Source organism: Eretmochelys imbricata, chromosome 1 (assembly GCF_965152235.1).
Source record: "Eretmochelys imbricata isolate rEreImb1 chromosome 1, rEreImb1.hap1, whole genome shotgun sequence".
Classification (NCBI taxonomy): domain Eukaryota; kingdom Metazoa; phylum Chordata; order Testudines; family Cheloniidae; genus Eretmochelys; species Eretmochelys imbricata.
The window spans coordinates 99,186,754-99,204,270 of NC_135572.1; the positions used below are offsets into that span (position 1 = coordinate 99,186,754).

At 42.8% G+C, this 17,517-nt stretch overlaps 1 protein-coding gene across 8 annotated transcripts in view; it reads left to right on the plus strand.

Annotated features, from left to right (window-relative positions):
• Nucleotides 1-2,060: 2,060 nt before the first annotated feature.
• Nucleotides 2,061-17,517, plus strand: part of MBNL2 (muscleblind like splicing regulator 2) — a 175,766-nt gene continuing 160,309 nt past the window's right edge. For 7 of the 8 annotated variants that reach the window (XM_077812762.1, XM_077812753.1, XM_077812771.1 and 4 more), the window contains exons 1-3: nucleotides 2,061-2,184; nucleotides 5,024-5,077; nucleotides 6,553-6,627. The gene's annotated coding sequence lies outside the window, so the exon portion shown is untranslated. Of the gene's footprint in view, nucleotides 2,185-5,023; nucleotides 5,078-6,552; nucleotides 6,628-14,812; nucleotides 14,969-17,517 lie in introns of all 8 variants that reach the window. The other variant, XM_077812736.1, reaches the window with a different exon arrangement.

The following is a 17,517-nucleotide window of genomic DNA, read 5'->3' on the forward strand; positions in this document are numbered from 1 at the left end:
ATTGCCAGAAATGCATGTAGAACAGATGGGTTGGACCTCACCCTCCTACGTTTGGCTTGTAAGCAAGTTTAATGCTTCATGCATATAACTTATGAAAAATGGCATCTCAGAAACATGGACAAAAGGAGCGTGCAGTCTTGTTTCCTAGTTCTGTGATCTTCCACAGAATTATCAGCAGTTGACAGTTTGCTAAGCTTTTATTCTTCCAGCCTTATATTCAGTTCCACGTGGGGTTTTTTTCTGAAGAAAGAAATTAGTAAAATTATTAATAGTACTTGCTGGTCATGAAAGCTAAATGGAGTCCAATATAATCTTCTGTGTGCAGAGGCTCATAAGTTTCTGGAAGAATCTCATTCTGAGCTGAAGCTTTCCATGCTTGGTTTGAGAAAAATCCCTTCAATCTAGTTATCTGATAGCCTGGTCAACCCTAGGACGTTGAAAATGGCAGTTACACCTCAACTGTGTAAATCTGCATGGCTCCTCTGACTTCAATGGGTCTGTGCTGACTTATAGCAACTTGCCTCTAGCATGTAAATAAATAGCTCTTAATGAGGAAGGTTCACTTATTTCTTTTCGGGGAGTAAGAGACTGCATGCCTGCACTAACATAGACCTTGTTGTGACCTGGGATATGATGCTGGGGAGACTACAAGGGCTGTGGCAGCCGGCCTTCTGCCAACATCTTTTTGTGGTGAAGGTGTGATCTACTGGTCTAGGTACATCTTATGCTCAAAATCAGTACAACCCTCTTATATGGAACACTTAAAGTTATTTTTAAGAATGTCCACACAAGAGGATTTGGTTGCATGGTGCATAAACTGTGGAGGATATCAGTATGGTGTCTCATACAAATCCTTCAAAACTGGTGCCTTCAAAACAGCTTTCTACCACTAGGTAAAATATTAATGCCACTAGTAGCAGTCCCCATTCTAAGTACCTGGTCTTAGTGGTAGCAATCTGATTAAACAAATAAAGAGTAAAAGTATTTCATATTTGCCCTGTTTTCTCAAATTTACTATGTACAGTTTTTCAAAATGGAAGAATATTTTGCACAAAACTGCTTTAAAGAAAGTTGGGTTATTTTAAGAAAGCAAGAGGCAAAATTAATGAGCCATTCTCTAATAGCAATAAGCCTTATGACAGTGTGCATTAACAGCCTATTGGTGCATTTCATAGGCGGCAGAACCTGCATGCCAAAACCTTACTGACCTATACCCTGTAGCAGCTTATTGCTATTTTAACCATAAATTGCTTTTTGCAGTGACTTCACTTCCCCCCCTTTTAGAGAAGAATAAAAGGGTGTCCTTGGGTGGATTTTACAGTCTTGCTTGGTGTCAATCCTGGTAAAAAAGAAAAGGAGTCCTTGTGGCACCTTAGCTTTCCTGAGCTACAAATACATTTGTTAGTCTCTAAGGTGCCACAAGTCCTCCTTTTCTTTTTGCGGATACAGACTAAGACGGCTGCTACTCTCAATCCTGGTACTTACTACCTACGGAGAGTACTTCCCACTTCCTGCTCAACTTGGCCCCCATACTGCCACCGCTCCCGGTTTCAGTGGGACTACTCAGGATAGTGAAGGTAAGCACGTGTGTGTTCCCAGGCTCAGGGCCCAAGTGGGGACGGGTGGGCTTGGGTGCTGTCGGCACAGGATGGAGGGGGGGGCCGAGGGAGGTGGGGACCGCAGCCCCAGGGAAGAGCGCAGGTGAGAAACAGTCGAAGGGGGCTGTGGGGCGTGGTCCCACTCCCCGCCCCGCCCCAGGTTTGGGTCAGGTTGGGTGGGAGCTCGACACCAGGGGATGCAGGGGGGGTGGCAGGGCGCTGGGCAGCGCCCCCTGGAGGTGGGGCGCGGGGTGAGGGGGAAGCACGTCCTGGGGCGGCGGCTGGATGCAGCCTGGGGGCCGGTTTGCAGGCGGTAACGCCGGGGCTGCTTGAGGGGTGCAGGGCAGGACCTGCGGTGTCGCCCTGGGGGGGGGGGGCGGAGTCAGCGGGGGAGCTGCCCCCCCCACCCAGCGCACGGGGCGGGGTGGGCAGGCCCGGCCCAGCCTGGAGGCGCGTCGGTGGCGTGTGTGGAGCCGCCGCCGCCCGTGCAGCGAGCCGCGGCGGGAGGGAAGCGAGAGCTCGCTCCGCGGTCGCCGGGCGGACACAGCCCGGGCCCCGCCGGCCGCTGAGGGGCCGCCGCCAGCAGGTCAGCGGCGGGCGGGCTGCATTCGCGGGGCATGGCCAGGGGGTGCCGTGCGCGGGGGCAGCGCGGCGCCCAGGGGCGAGGGCACCGGCAGACGGGCCTGCAGCGCGCCGCGGGGCTGCACTGGCCCCTGGGTGCCGGGGGCGGCTTTCTGTGCGCTTCGTGTCGGTGCCTGCGCTTGTTTGTCGCGCTGGCTCTGACGAGGCGCTGGGGCTGAGGGAGCGCTGCGAGAGCCCACCCGCGCCAGGCTGCGCTTTGCCGGCTGCGGCTCCCGCGCTCCAGACAGGGGGGACGTTGTCGGGCTTGTGCATGACAAGCGGGTGTCAGCTCTGCACCTGTGCAGGAAACTCGTGTCGGGAGGGAAGTTGACCCAGGGCCCTTCTCCAGCTCTTCCCCACGCCAGGAAGGAGTTGCGGCTGAAGAGCGCTGCGTCGCCCTGCTTTGTTGACATGGCCAAGTATTTATCGTTGACCTGGACAAGTATTTATCCTTAAACTTTGGTGTGTTCGCCGCTTCTCTTCTAAGAACTTGGGCCGCCCCAGGGGCGGTGACATTGAGACTGGAAGTTCTGTTTTAGTTGGGCAGGAGCTTCATGCTCTTCCTCTGAATGTGAGGAAGGCTTACTCCCTATTAGATGTGGTTCAGTGGCAATTGATAATTTTGTTAACTCAGCGTTTGGCACACTGGGCTTGGTAGAAAGTAGCAGTGAGCAGAACTAATGTTTTTGTTACTTCTGGAAGAGAAGAATCTCTGATTAAGGCCTTGTTTACATTAGCATTTCTCTTCAAATTTCTCACCATTGCAGTTCTGCTGCAGGCAGTAGTGGCTAGGTGGGCTTATGCAGATATTTTTCTAGAAGCCACTGGTGCTTCTTAACTCATCTAGACTTGCTGTAATTACTAGGGTGACCAGATGTCCTGATTTTATAGGGAAGGTCCTGACATTTGGGGCTTTGTCTTATATAGGTGCCAGTTACCCCCCACCCCCATCCCGATTTTTCACCCTTACTGTCTGGTCACCCTAGTAATTAGGGTTAGACAATACTGTGGCTAAAACATCAGTGGCCTGTCTGCACCAGCTCTTCCTTTACGGCTACTTCTGGTAGAACTGTGCTGGTGGGAGTGTAACAGTGGGAAGTTTGAATAAAAATGCTAGTTTGTAGACACACCCTGAGAAACAGTGGGGAAAACATTTAAGTACCCCCCTCTTTTGCCAATTACATGCAGAAAGCCTGTAGATAGGTTATGTTTATTAGAAGGTGTCTTTTCATTTTTTAAAAAAATTCTTTATTTCAGTCAGTTTCTGTTTTGAGATGTTTTAGACCTGTTCTGCTCCTGACCACAAGTACAAATAACATCAATATTAATGCATATATATTTGAAACAGCATGACCTACCTTCAGATATACTTTAACTGTAGTGTGAAACCATGCAGGGATAATATAACTAGTGAGAATGTTTATGGTACTGTATTTGTTTCAAATTGCTGTATTTTGAAAGTAATACAGAATTATAATTAGGAGCAGAATGTAGTTTTTTTTCTTAAATATATGTGACTCAGTTTGTAACTTTAAAACACTGTTCATAACATGGTGTGTGGATTAAAAATCCTTTTGATCCTCATTACCCACGGTTCTTGCATTAGGTTTTCTGACACTCAATGTGTATTTGAACACTAAAGGGTCATCTAGGGGATACTACCCTTGAAGAATGGTCTCTAGCATTGCTGTGCCAGGCTGGTAGAAAACCTCTTTTACATTTGCTCTTAAAATGTGTTGACACTGGAGAGAAAAAAAAGTTCAGTATCAACACTGCCAGTTTTGGAAACTATAGTGTAGACTGGGCATCTGGCACGGTGGTAAAAATATCTGCACACAGTCTGCAGTTCAGTTCGCACGTTCTGGCACTGGTGCTTGAAAAACTCGGTTTTTCTTAGTATTGTTCAGTGCCAGGTTGGCATGTGTTTGAAGGATAAGAGAGCACCTAGTGGGACAAGAGCCATTTTCTTCCTCTCTGACGATAAGGCTTTTTGAACACGGATTGTCACCTTGTTCCCCTTTGCATGCTGCTCTTCTCCCAGATTACCATGAATGCCTTGGTTTGCTTCTACTATTCCAGGCTACTGGTACACAAGACTATTGTGCGTCAGCCACTGGCACTCACTACTTCTTATGGAGACCCTGATCCTGTATGTAGCTATAGGTGGCCTGACCCCTTGATTTCAGTGCGGCTCTGCAAAGGTGCACGGGTCTGCCTGTGTTGAGCAGCTTGCAGCTTCAGGGCCACAGAATGGTGTGTTTGCTCTGGCAGCCTGCTTGTTTTGCTGTATTAGCATTGGTCTCCTTATGAGTGGCATGATTGCCGTCTGCAGACACACAGGTTGTATGTTTGTAGGCCAAGCTGTGCTATTATGTGTGTAGTCTCCTCATAGTTTTTCTTCTGAAGTTTAATTCCTCTCTTCGTCATCACAGCCTTTCCTTCGTGAAGAAAGGGCCTATTTTTAAAGTCAAGCAGACAATTGGAACAATCTGTCACAATCTCAAATCTTTGGAAATAGTATTTTTGGGATTAAGGTGCTAGAAGCTGCAGATGATTTATTACCTTCTTAACGTTTTGCTTTTATAGAATGAAGCCTGTAATGCTGAGATGGTTTAAAAAATAGTCTACTCATTGGTAAATCTTAGACGAAATTCTTGTCTACAATTACATCCACCCTTTTTCTACAGCTTTTTTTTACTTCTCTGCTGATTGGATAGTCTCTAGAATGGAGTTGTGTGGGCTGTAAGTAGATAAGAATCCTTATATTACACATAATCTAAACTATTAGCCTTCCTCTTTCTCAGGGTAGAGGCTGAACAGGAGGAGTATAAAGAATTTCCCTCTAACAACGTACGGAGGTAAGGAATATCAGGTAAATAAAGTAGGCTGGGATTTTCAAAGTTGTCTGGAGGACATGGATGCCCAATTCCTATTAATTCCAGGTTGTCCAGGCAGCTTTGGAAAGCTCAGCCATAGTGCATAATTACCATATTACATATACTTACTCTAGGCTGCGAAGTATAAATGACAAGCTGTCCTATAGTGACTCAAGAGCATGAGTACCAACCTCCAGGTACACTGTTTGGAAACAGGGCAAAAACTCCGTATTGATTGTGAGATCTATTTAGATTTCACCAACCGGTAATCAAGTGTGAACTCCTCAGGCACTATAACAGCCTTAACATGGAATCACAAACCGTCCTCTTGGGTATTCTGATCTGTCTTGCCACTCAGGTAAGATTATCTTTGTGATAGATGTCCCTTACACCAAGGATCACAGCAATATTCAGGTTTCTTCTAGTCTCAAAGGATCTGTCACTTACTGCAGGTCAGTCACAAGGACGGAGGGTCCCAGGCTCCAGCATGAGCCCAAACATCTACAACCTCAATAAAACAGCTCCATAGCCTGAGCCCTGTGAGCTCGCGTCAGCTGATAGGGGCCAGCTATGGGTGTTTAATTGCAGTATAGAGATTCCCATGTACTTCCTTTAGGGCTAACCCTGGCTAAGCATTGGGGATCTTTTGATTATGCCTAGTAATCCTTGCCTCCCAGAGTTCAAGCAGCATAACGATACAGTTCCTCCTTGTTAGGGGTTTTTAGCCTCCCTCGGGGTGGATTTGATTTAAATCATGATTTAAATCAATAGTCAGGCAGACTCGATTTAATCATGGATTTCTACATAAAAGTGCATTCTTGTTGGTTGTTATAACCTTAATACGTATTCTTCACAACTCAGAGATAAATGTAGGTTTCATTTTTAGAAGGTACATATTATACATTTTTAAAGTGATTTATTCTGAAAACTTTTCAGATTAGTTTTACAGCTCTATCAGAAAATGAATGGTTGTTTGGTTATTTCATTTACCAAAGGGAATTGAAGCAGATAGTTCAGAATGACTTCATAAATATCTCCAGTTCAACAGGTTAATCATTAATATTTGGAGGATTTTCTTGCCATGCTGTATTAGGAGGAGAATGTCACCAGACAGACATTTAAATGGTTTTATTTAACTAAAACAACGTTATGTATTCTGGATTTTTTTCTTCAGCAGCAAACATATTATAATTTAACAAAACAAGCATATGCATTTTTGAATTTAGTTAAACTTTCAAGTTTTTTAAAATCAGGTTTGTTTTTGTTAAAATTGTTTTTAACTAAAATAGTTAAATGAAATATTTAAAAAAACAATAAAAATTAAATCGACTGGGTCAGCCAGGTCAACATGAGAAACTTAAAATATTGGCTTCTGCAGCTAACTCAGTTGTCTTCACCTTCATTTTCCTGTTTGTTCATAATATGGAAAAGAAAAACAAGCTTTCCTGCTTTTTCAGGTCCCAAAACATTTCTCAACTTGGAATGAATTAGTCCAAAGGAAAACAATATTCTTTCTACACCAGCAGAAGAAGGTACTGCTGTTTAAAAGTGAGATTATCACTTCAACAGTCTCTGAATTCAAGAGCTTAAGTGAATTTCACCAGTTCACTTGTGTGACTTTCTTTAAAACATCATCAGCAAATGTATGTTTCTTGAATGGTTCATCCTTAGTTCTGAAGTTTATTATAGTTGGCATTATGGAGGGATGATTGCTGGATGTCCATGTCATAGCCAACTCCTCTTCTTCAACAGTTAAGGTTTGACCCTGGTACCGAGTATTGAGAATATTTTCAAGAAAATGACCTGGAGATAGTGCTTGTCCCATTTGTTTTTTTTTTAATGCTTGTAATTTAACTCTGTCATTGCATATTTATCTTTTTTAAGATCTCACTCAGTTCCTTCCAAATTTCAACAACATCAGCAATAAAACAGCTATTTCCCTGCATTTAGGTTGGATATTAGGAAAAACTTTTTCACTAGGAGGGTGGTGAAACACTGGAATGCATTGCCTAAGGAGTGGTGGAATCTCTTTCCTTAGAAGTTTTTAAGGTCAAGCTTGACAAAGCCCTGGCTGGGATGATTTAATTGGGGATTGGTCCTGCTTTTGAGCAGGGGGTTGGACTAGATGTCCTCCTGAGGTCCCTTCCAACCCTGATATTCTATGATTCTATGATTTTGTTCAAGGCTACAGAAATAAGCTTCAGGGTACTCAGCAAGTGTTCAACATTTCTCTTAAGCCCAATGTTGAGAATTTTGGTTGTGACAGTGCCATCTTTTTTTTCCACTATTTTGTTCACAAACTGTCCACAGATTAGGGCAGTTCTTGATAAAGTGCTCAAAACAGTCCACTACTAAGTTCCATCGCACGTCTTGTGGGGGAGTTAGCTTGGTTCCTCCCACTTTTTTCAGAGCAACTGCTGCAAAGTGATTGTTACGGAAGTATTTTTCAATTTCAATAACATTAGCCTTTATTTCTGGAACACTGAAGTCTTTGGCTAGGAAGTGCATCAAATGAGCGCTGCAACTGTATGTTATTAGCTTGGGACTCTCTTCTAAATAATTTCTTCTCGTCTTGGATACGTTTGCAGCATTGTCTGTGACCAAGCTGCGAACTAGACATTTGAATTTTTTTTCACGGTGTGTTATAGCTTTTACTGCTACTTCTTGTAAGTATTCTGCTGTGTGTGCATTTCCTGATCTATCAATTGTGTCTGTAAGGAAGACATTCCCTTCTTCTGTTGTCGCACAAATACATACAGCAGGATCATTGTGAACATTGCTTCCCCCATCAAGACTCATGTTAACAATTTCATCTTCTAGACCTTTTGCACACTGCTCAATTTCTCTTTCATACACTTTACCCAGCAGTTTGCCTGCGACATTTGCTCTGTTGTGTGGACTGTATCCTGGTCTTAATGACTGACCCATGTTAATGAAGTGTGGGTTCTCAATCATACGGAAAGGAGAGTTTGTTGCATAAACAAACCGGGCAGTTTTTTCATCAATTACCTCTTTTTGTAATCTGCTGGTTCTTATCACAAACTTATTTATGGTGGTTTCTGGATGATGGAGATTTTTTTTCCTTTTTGCTACAGGTGATATACTGTGGCTATGTGACATACATGATGTGACTGAAACACTATCATTGGCAGATAACTCTGAAACTATAGAAGACGATGTGGATAGTCTTCAGAATCCTGTATGTTGAGGATGGAGTCTCCTAAACAAAATAAGTCAATGTAGTTATTTAATTATTATTACCATACTGCTCATTTAGTATTACTCATTGCATTCACTGGCACTCAGTACTACTTTAAAGGTGAAATTGTAAAAGGAAGATCTGCCTATTTCAGCTATTTATTTTTTACCACAACTGCATCTAAAATGATAGTACCATAGAGTAACAACTATATTTTTTGCTCAAACATGAGAATTCAAGAATAGTCCGTAAGGCAGACAAGCTGTCCATAAGAAGTATGAAATAAAAGTTTACCAACCTGAACATCCTGCATGTTCAGACATGTTCCTTTCATCATCTTAAAAGCACCTTCCTCCTGAGAAGAAACACTTCTCATAATGTTGTTTCATTTGGGCAACCAGGCCTTACATTTCTTTGTTGCACTGTTTGCATTTTGCGCGCATGCGTGTCCTACCCACAGGTAGAGGAACTTGATTAAAATATTTCCAAACTGGGGCTCTTTTATGGCCTGCTGTCATTATAGGTTTTCCCTTCCAGTGAGAGAATGGTCTGGTAGATCTCAAATCAATGAAGGCTACACTCAGAAAGACCTCAAGACTTCTGGAATATGCTGTTCAAACAGTTTCACTTTTGTTTCTACTGCCTGTCCCTCCCTTCTCACATTTATCTCCAGACTACTTCTCCTTGTCCAGATCTATTCCACCCCCAACACTCTTCTATTCACTGGACTTTTTGAAACTTTGCACTTTTAGAGAGAAGTAAGGGATTGACTCTGTGTACACAGATTTTCAGAGGGACAATAGGGTTGTCTGTTATTTCTCACCTCTACACGTTTATTTATTTGAAAACATTTTTGCTGTTAAGCAAGTTATCGCTGGAGACACAAATCCACAGTTTGAGAACTGCAAAACTAAGCATCTCAGATGGTATCTTCTAGACTGAGCACTGAGTCCCATTGGGTAGATAGAAAGATTAACCTAAATAATCTATACAGAAGCTCCTGGAACCCTATAGGATTGGGTCCCTAATCCATGAACTGTTGGAACTCCTTTATAAAACTTCACTTAAACATTATATGATTATATTGTCTCATACTATAGAATTAGAATTTATAATCCCTATTCCTTGATAGTTTTAATTAAGATACATTATAGCTCAAAGCTATCTTTAGATAGGTTTTTTCCTCTCAAAAAGCATTTTATCAAAGTCTGATTTAAATAAAAAAAAATCTGATTTTTTTTTTAAAATAATTGATTTGAATCCACCCGAGCCTCCCTGTCCACTTTCTGCTTAGTGCTGCACACTCAGCTGATGGGAGGAATTCATTTCTAAGACTCACCTTCATTGGAGGGGGAGAGTAAACAACAAAGTGTATTGTCCTCTTTCATGTTCCACTCTAGTACATCCGGTGTCAATGCACCTTCCTCGTGGGGCAGCACATAACACCTTCTGTTGGAGATCAGCATTTCACAATAGTTAATGTCTCTTTCCTGCCTGGTGATTTATAGTTACTGGGGCTCACAATGCAAACGCTCAAATATTACCTTATAATATGGGATACAGATGTTAGAAGTGAGATTAATGCATGCAGCAATTTACAAGCATTCCATAAAGTCTAAGCATTAAATGCATTCTTATAGTTAAAATAGGCATTAGAATTCTACAAAGACACAGATAAGGCAGATTGGTTCCAACTACATATTTGTCAGTGTTCAGTGGAGACACGAGGACCTTGGCATGAGCTGTCATGTGGTCTGCCAGCATCACATGTACAGTGTAATTTTATTTTAGGTTAGACATGTTCCCTCATTAACTGTCACCATGGCCTCATGCATTATTACCTAGATTGTGTATATTAACTATTTCTAAGCCAGACCTCTCTGCTCACTGAGGAAAGTCTGTCAGTGCCTGTTAGAATCATAGAATCATAGAATATCAGGGTTGGAAGGGACCTCAGGAGGTCATCTAGTCCAACCCCCTGCTCAAAGCAGGACCAATCCCCAATATCTGCCCCAGATCCCTAAATGGCCCTCTCAAGGACTGAACTCACAACCCTGCGTTTAGCAGGCCAATGCTCAAACCACTGAACTGTCCCTCCCCCCCCGCAAAAATTAAAGGTTGGAAGGGACCTCAGGAGGTCATCTAGTCCAACCCCCTGCTCAAAGCAGAACCAATCCCCAATATCTGCCCCAGATCCGTAAATGGCCCTCTCAAGGACTGAACTCACAACCCTGCGTTTAGCAGGCCAATGCTCAAACCAAGACTGCTAGAATGTTTCAGAATCAAGAGACCTTGCAGCAGAATTTGGGTCCAAACTAACCTGCCTAGAAAAACTCAGAGCCTTGCACATAGGTACTAAATCTGTAAGGTATCTTATCAGAATAGAACCCCACTTAAATCTTTCTTCAAATGATTCCTATAACCCCATAATAATTTTTAATGCTCTTCTCTGAATTGTTTCCAGTTTGTTGATAGCTTTTTGATGCTGAAGTGCTCAGAAGATGTTAATGCAGTAGTCAATAACAGAGATTAAAATAGCTTAGAAGCTGTTTTTTTCAACGCTGGTAGACCCCCAACTAGGCCTACTCTCCCCTGCCCCCGATATCTGTTTAAACTGTGCTTGTATTTTTTCTAGAGTATATAAAAATGAAGCTTTTGCACTCTTCTTGTTAGCTACTTTTACAATACCTTTTTCACAAGAAACACCTAAGCATCACATACATGTGATCAAGATAAAGCTGTGAACTTTGTCTCTCCCAACTTTAGCAGCTTTTTGTTTGCTATGGTTCTTTGGTGTATGTGCACATGTAATCCTTCATCTTTCCTTATTGGAGAAAAGCTTTTGCAAAATGGTGAGTCTTGTAGTGTACTCTGAAAACTGTCATGCTTAGGCTCTGCCTTATTCACTTCAGTAGATTTTCCATGGTTGAGTGTTCCTGACCCAGCATGTCTTATTTGTGTCCTTCAGGAGCTTTACCTGTGGCAGCAGTATTGTCCCAGAGGAGTAGAGCTCAGTAGATAGGTGGTTTATCGTGTAAACTGGTCCCAGCACATTGACTGTTGTAAACATTAAGACAGGCTGGTACTAGAAGTGATTTAGGAGTTGGTTAAGAGTGCACAGCATCAGTGTGATATGTTCTTTAGAGCTTTTCAGCTAAGGAGGTGGGTGGTTGCATTCTAAACAAGTTAGATTTCCTGTGTAGCCTTCACTTTCATCCCAATACATTGGGTTACAATAGTTAGTGTCTTGATTAGCTTCTTGGTGTTGCTCTTCTCACTAGCAACACTTAATATTTGTTTTCAAGTTGAGCTAACAACTCTTTCTTGAGAGGTTTTCTCTGGTAAGTACTCTAATAACCTTGTGACTTTTCTGCTGAGATGATATCAAGGTTAGTATTTTCAGAATGTTCTTGTCAATGGCATCTGTTGCATCTCAACTTTACTGTTCTGTATCAGTATCTTCTTGTATCACACTCATCACCATAGTATCTGAATGCCTTCCACTAGTGCATTAAACAACATGACTAACATCTGCCACATGTTTCTTCTCTCCTCCTTTTCCTAGGGGAGAAGTGTGTGCAGTGGAGTGTCTTGTTTTGGTAGGTATTTAAGAAAATAATAATAACATGTATATGTTGCTGTGTATTTATATTAGAGAAGGCAAGGTCAAGAAAATGCACCTTGCACTTGGAGCAGAAGCTGGTGCGGTTTGTGATGGTCCTTAATTCCTGGGGTAGTCCTAGGCAGGGGGCTGTAATGAGGTAATGGTCTGTCAGTGTCCAAGGGAGGGGGTGGGTTTTAGTGTTCTCAGTATTGACATCTACACTGAAGATCTGGTCCAGGGTATGACCTGTTAAAGTCCCTGTATCTTATAACTATCAAAGTGCTTTTTTCTCAGAGGTAGCTATCAGGTTGCTAGAAGGGGATATCCAAATTAGTGGCCCCAGCCATTGATGAGGAATTCTATTTAATTAATTAAATTTATTTTTAGGGAGAGTGGAAGAAGCAGAAAATATAGAGGAGGTAGAGCATATGATGTAGGGAAGAAAAGGGTTAGGAAATAGAGCCCATCCATTTGGAGAACTCCGTTGATGGGGGTAAATCTCTCTTTTGTAATCCTAACATGGAATGAATGAATGAAGTATTGTATGAACTTTGACTCTAAGATATAATTTTTCATAATATACATTTGGTAGTGTGGAATTAAATCTTAGGCCACATCTACACTGCCACTTATGAAAAAAAACACACCTCCCTCAGCGACATAAGTTTCACTGGCATGAGTGATAGTGTGCACAGTGCTATGTCAGCGGGACATAGCTACTGCCGCTTGTTGGGGGGTGGTTTAGTTATGTCAATGGGAGATCTCTTTCCTGTTGGCATAGAGACCTTACAGCGGGACCCCTGCATTGGTACAGTTATCTCACTGTAAGGTCTCTAGTATAGACATAGCCTTAGTGTATACTATGCATATTGTCACCACAGATTAGACTCTGGGGTGTAGCTGTCTCAGGTCTGCTGCTTGTACTGCTGACATATTATATACTTCCTTGGTCTTTGTAGCTTTTACTTTACTACTTTGGTGCAAAACGTTCCTGTTATTTATGCAGAGTCATCTCTTATCTATTGGTAGGCGTGTGCTTATGACAGTGTAGAATACCAGTGTTGCAAACCCAGCCAGCATGGGTATAAATAGCAGCATAGATGGTGAGGCGCTGCTTAGCTTAATAGTGCCTTAAATGCCAGAACCCTGGGGTATACTCCCTACTCTGCTCTCTACATACCCAGGCAGTTCTGCTCAGGTCTACACTGCTATTTTTAGCAATGTCCTGCTGCTGAAGCCCTTCCCTGCTGCAGTGAAAGGCTCTGGTGGGGGGAGCTGCCAGAGCCTTTCCTCACTGCCTCCCTCCCATCAAAGCCTTTCATTGCCACATGTAGCTACACACTACAATAAGGGGGGATGCAGCCTGCCTTTTGCTAAGGTGTGTTACTAACGTACCCAACATGCCACTGCAAGTGTAGACAAGGTATATATTTCCATTGACCTAAGGTGGTAACAGGAACAGATGAAGGTAGATGCTTGTGCATGTGGCTATTACTCTGTAGAGTAATTACGCAAGAGATCATAGGTAATTTAATATATGAAAGACGCTATACAAAGTACTCTGGTACTTCACAGCAATCAGTCAAGCAAGCTAAATCAAAAGGGCATTTTTTTGAGATGAGAATTAGTTTGGTGCAAAACCAAACAATAGTGATTTATTTAAATGCATATAAAACTAGCATGACAGAAAGAAAAATTTGCTTAAGTGTACCCAAACTGGTAAACTGCCCCGAGCAGCCTGTTAACCAGATGTCTCTTTGCTGGTTAGAAGTCCTAGCTTTCTCCTACCCTCACCACTGAGAAAGAAAGAAAACCTTGTATTTAAATACCCTATGCCTGTCCTCCCTGCTAAGATAACCTGTTAATCTCCTTGGGTTCTCCCATCTCGTAAGTACAGGCTGCCAGTCACTGTAAAGGCCCAGGAGTCCACCCCTCCATATCTCACTTTCAAAAAAACAAAACTAGCCAGTTGACTCTCATTTTCTGTTACGTGATAGCTGTTCCCTCTGCTGATAGAACAAACCGGGGAGGCTTGCTGGCTGTGTCCAGTGTACATCCCTGAGCACCTAACCTGGGTGCAACACAGCAGGCCCAGACTGATATGTTCAGTGGCAGTTTATAAGAACATAGTGCCTACCTGCAGAAATGACACACACCAATATGTATCTGTATAAATTTTATATTTTAAATCTACATCCCAAGAGTGCATGAAAACAATAGAATAGTTTTTAAAATGAGTTGAATCAGTTTGCTAAAGTGAGTCAATATTTTTCTTACTAAATGAAGGAGGAAATTTTAAAATATGGTTGGTTAGGTGTCATCTTTTTTCTTTTTGGATTTGGAGCTGAATAAATACTTAGAAGAACTTGCTTTTAGATTTAATGGGTTATTCGATAATCGTCCACTAGACCTCTAGCCTAAGATTCATGCTGACTATTGACGTTGCTTAAAGTTCACGCAGAATTTGCAGTGGATAAGAGGTGGACAGCTGAAGCCTCACAGAAGATACAAGCACATACATTCTTTTGAAGGTAAAACTAAGTAATGGAAACACTTCAGAATTAACACCAAATTTAGTAAAATTAAGGTAATTCATAACTTTGATTGCAGGCAAATCCTGCTCTTACTGCATAGCCTTGAGGGCCATCATGTGGAATCAACACGATTTTTGCTTCCCAAGATGTGGAGCTGGAATTGGGGAGCACATGCAGCAGAAACACATGCTTTGAAAACTAAAGCAATCTTATTGTGTACAGCTAAGGGGATTTTAGGGGTGGGAACCAGCAGATCCTCCTATTAGATGGATTCATCAGATTTTTTTCTTCTTGTATCTGGTTTGAACAGAAGCAGAGAGCTGCGGCGAAGGTGGTCTTTCAGGAAGAACCTCTCACTATACATCTCTGTTGTTCAGTAGGGTAAAGATCCGGAATATGGACAGTTCACCCCTTTGCATTGTTTCCAGTTGTCCGTCTGTTGACCTGTCGTGGAACAGGGTAACGCTCACAATAAGCTCAGATTCAGCTGAGGCAGCATCACGTTTATTCCGAGAACACAACACAGCGCCTAATGGGTAAGGAGCAGCCTTTGTGTTGAGCAGACACTGAGTGGCACTAGCTGAGTTCTTACATAGCAGGTATGGAATGGCCTCTGGTGGGCAACACCCAATATGGGGTGAGCTATACCAGTTCAATTACAAACCCTGCACTGGCTGTGTGAGTTCCCTACAGGACCCAGGAAGACAACGCTATGGGCTTCTCTATACGGGAGATTTAGTTTGCACTGAGTTGGGGCACTGCAGTTGGTACACAATATGTAGGCATGCTAAAAGGGTGTACACAGGAAAGCTGTACTCTCTTTCAGTTTGCATCATTGTGTACACACAGCAGGGGTTTGGTGTACACTAAACATGCAGCATTTCAGGAGGGTATCCCCAAAATGCTTTACTTTGCCACTGAGCTATGTGCATTCTGGGTTTTTTCTCACTCCAGTTGTGGGATAAGGTGGTGGAGGCCAATGGATCTCTGGGATTTGGGGTCAAACTCCAAAAAATCCACTTTCTGTCCCATACTTCCTGCCTTTTTGGGTAGGCTAGTGCCATTTTTGAATTGCTGTCCTGGAGAAATAGATGACTTGGGCTGTTGTCATGCAGGTGTGTGCTGCCATGCAGAAGGTACTGTTTCACTGGATTATGAAGTTTGGTAATGCACATGAGATTTACTGCTTTTCATGGATGGAATTCCCAAATTGTATTGGGGCAATTGATGAGACACGTGTGTGCCTATCATTTGCCCCCACATTCGGCTTCGGAGTTTAGAACCTGAAAGAGGTATTTCTCCATGGTGCTCCAAGGCCTGGCTGACCACTGCGGCAGGTTTACAAACCTAAATGTAGGGTAGTTTGCAAAGGTCCACGATGCTAGGATCTTTCAGAACCCATGTTTGTTTGCTCACAGGATCACTATGGATATTAATGGTGTGGAGATTGCTCTGGTTATCTAGGGAGACCAATTTATCCTCTGCTTTTGTAGCTAATGAAGTAATTTACAGGCCACATGGACAGACAGCAGTAACGATTGTGTGCATAGTTGCAGAATGACAGTAGAGTGGGCATTTGGCCATCTGAAAGCAGGGCAGTGCTGTCGTATGGCTAGACATAAATTTATGGCAGAACTAAGTTTTCCTAGGGTTATATCTCTGTGTTGTATTTTTGCACAGTATTTGTGAGAGGAAGGAGGAGAGTCTTAACAATGGGTGGGAGGCTGAGGTGCAGAGACTTGCTTGGCAGTATGAGCAGCCATCAAGGTTTCCGCCAGAAAGCATAAACCACTAGGCCAATTCTGTTAGGGATGCCTTGTTCTTTCTTTTTCAGGCCCCAGGCTCAAATGTGGAAATGTATGTCCAGCACTTATCCCAGTTAGGGGGGTGGTGGTGCTGCGAGCAGTGTTGGATTGTGAGCATTGGAGTTGCTTTCATGGGTTGCAGAAGTAGCATGTTGTTGCACTGTGTATCTTGTGTCTGTGCTTTTGTACTTCTATAAAAACCTATGAGTTGTGAACATTTGTTTCTTGTTTCATGCCCTGCAGAGTCTTTGTGACTTTTTAATGTTTTTATTGCACAAGTCATGCCAGTATATAACAGCCAAAATAATACTTGGAAAAAGTTACCAATTTAACTCATAGTGATTGTAACAACATGAAACACAGCTTTAACATGAAGAAGTCTGAAATTGAAATCAGAATGGTGGAAGGGGGCAGCACACAACAATGGGTGGGAGGCACACTCCTTTTCTCAGGTGAGTAAACGTCTTGCTTTTGCTGCTGCTTGTTTTTCTGGAGTTGAGAGTTGGGACTCAGAGTGCCAAGTACAGCTGTAGGGCTACAGCAGGGAACATCTTCTGGTGTTCCCAATACCCTGTATTATCCAGGGGCTTCAGAACATGGCTCAGTCCTTGTTGAGGGCACTGCATTGACTGAGGGCCTAAGAGCAGCATGTGTTCTAGCAGAACAGTGCGCCTGTGCATTGCCTCTAGTAATTACTTTTTTTATGCCTGTCTTTCTACAGGATATTTCCGGTTATGGCAGCGCTGTCCCAAGCCACTTAATTTCTGTCTCTGGATAGTTGCCCGTCTTTCTCCCACTCAGATTTCAAAAACACCATCCAGCTCTCTGTAGTTCTGTTTTCTTTCTTTCTTTCTTTTTTTTTTTTTTTTTTGTGAGCCTGTAAGGAGAGCTCCAAACATCTCACTCTTAGACTTCTATTTCTTCCCCTTCAGGTTGGACAGCTGCTGATAAAGGCCCTGTCCTGGAGGGTGTTGCTGCTGGAGGTGCCTGGGGAGTAGAGAAAAAAGCAAGCAGTTATTATTCATATTACAACTATATTCATAGACATAATCCTAGCATTTTTTTAGTGCTCTGTTTCTGAATTCCATTCCCTGAGTTCATCCCGGACTTGGGAAACCTCAGACGGTAAGTGACGTGTGCATGAGGGCAAGATTGAGATGTTCCTGGTTAGGGTCTCCAGTTACTATATGGGGTCTGAGAGGTTAGTGGGGGCAGGATAGTAGTCCCCTCTGTATCTCTGTTAGACTGTCCTGACTCCTGATGACAGAGAGGCAGGTGAC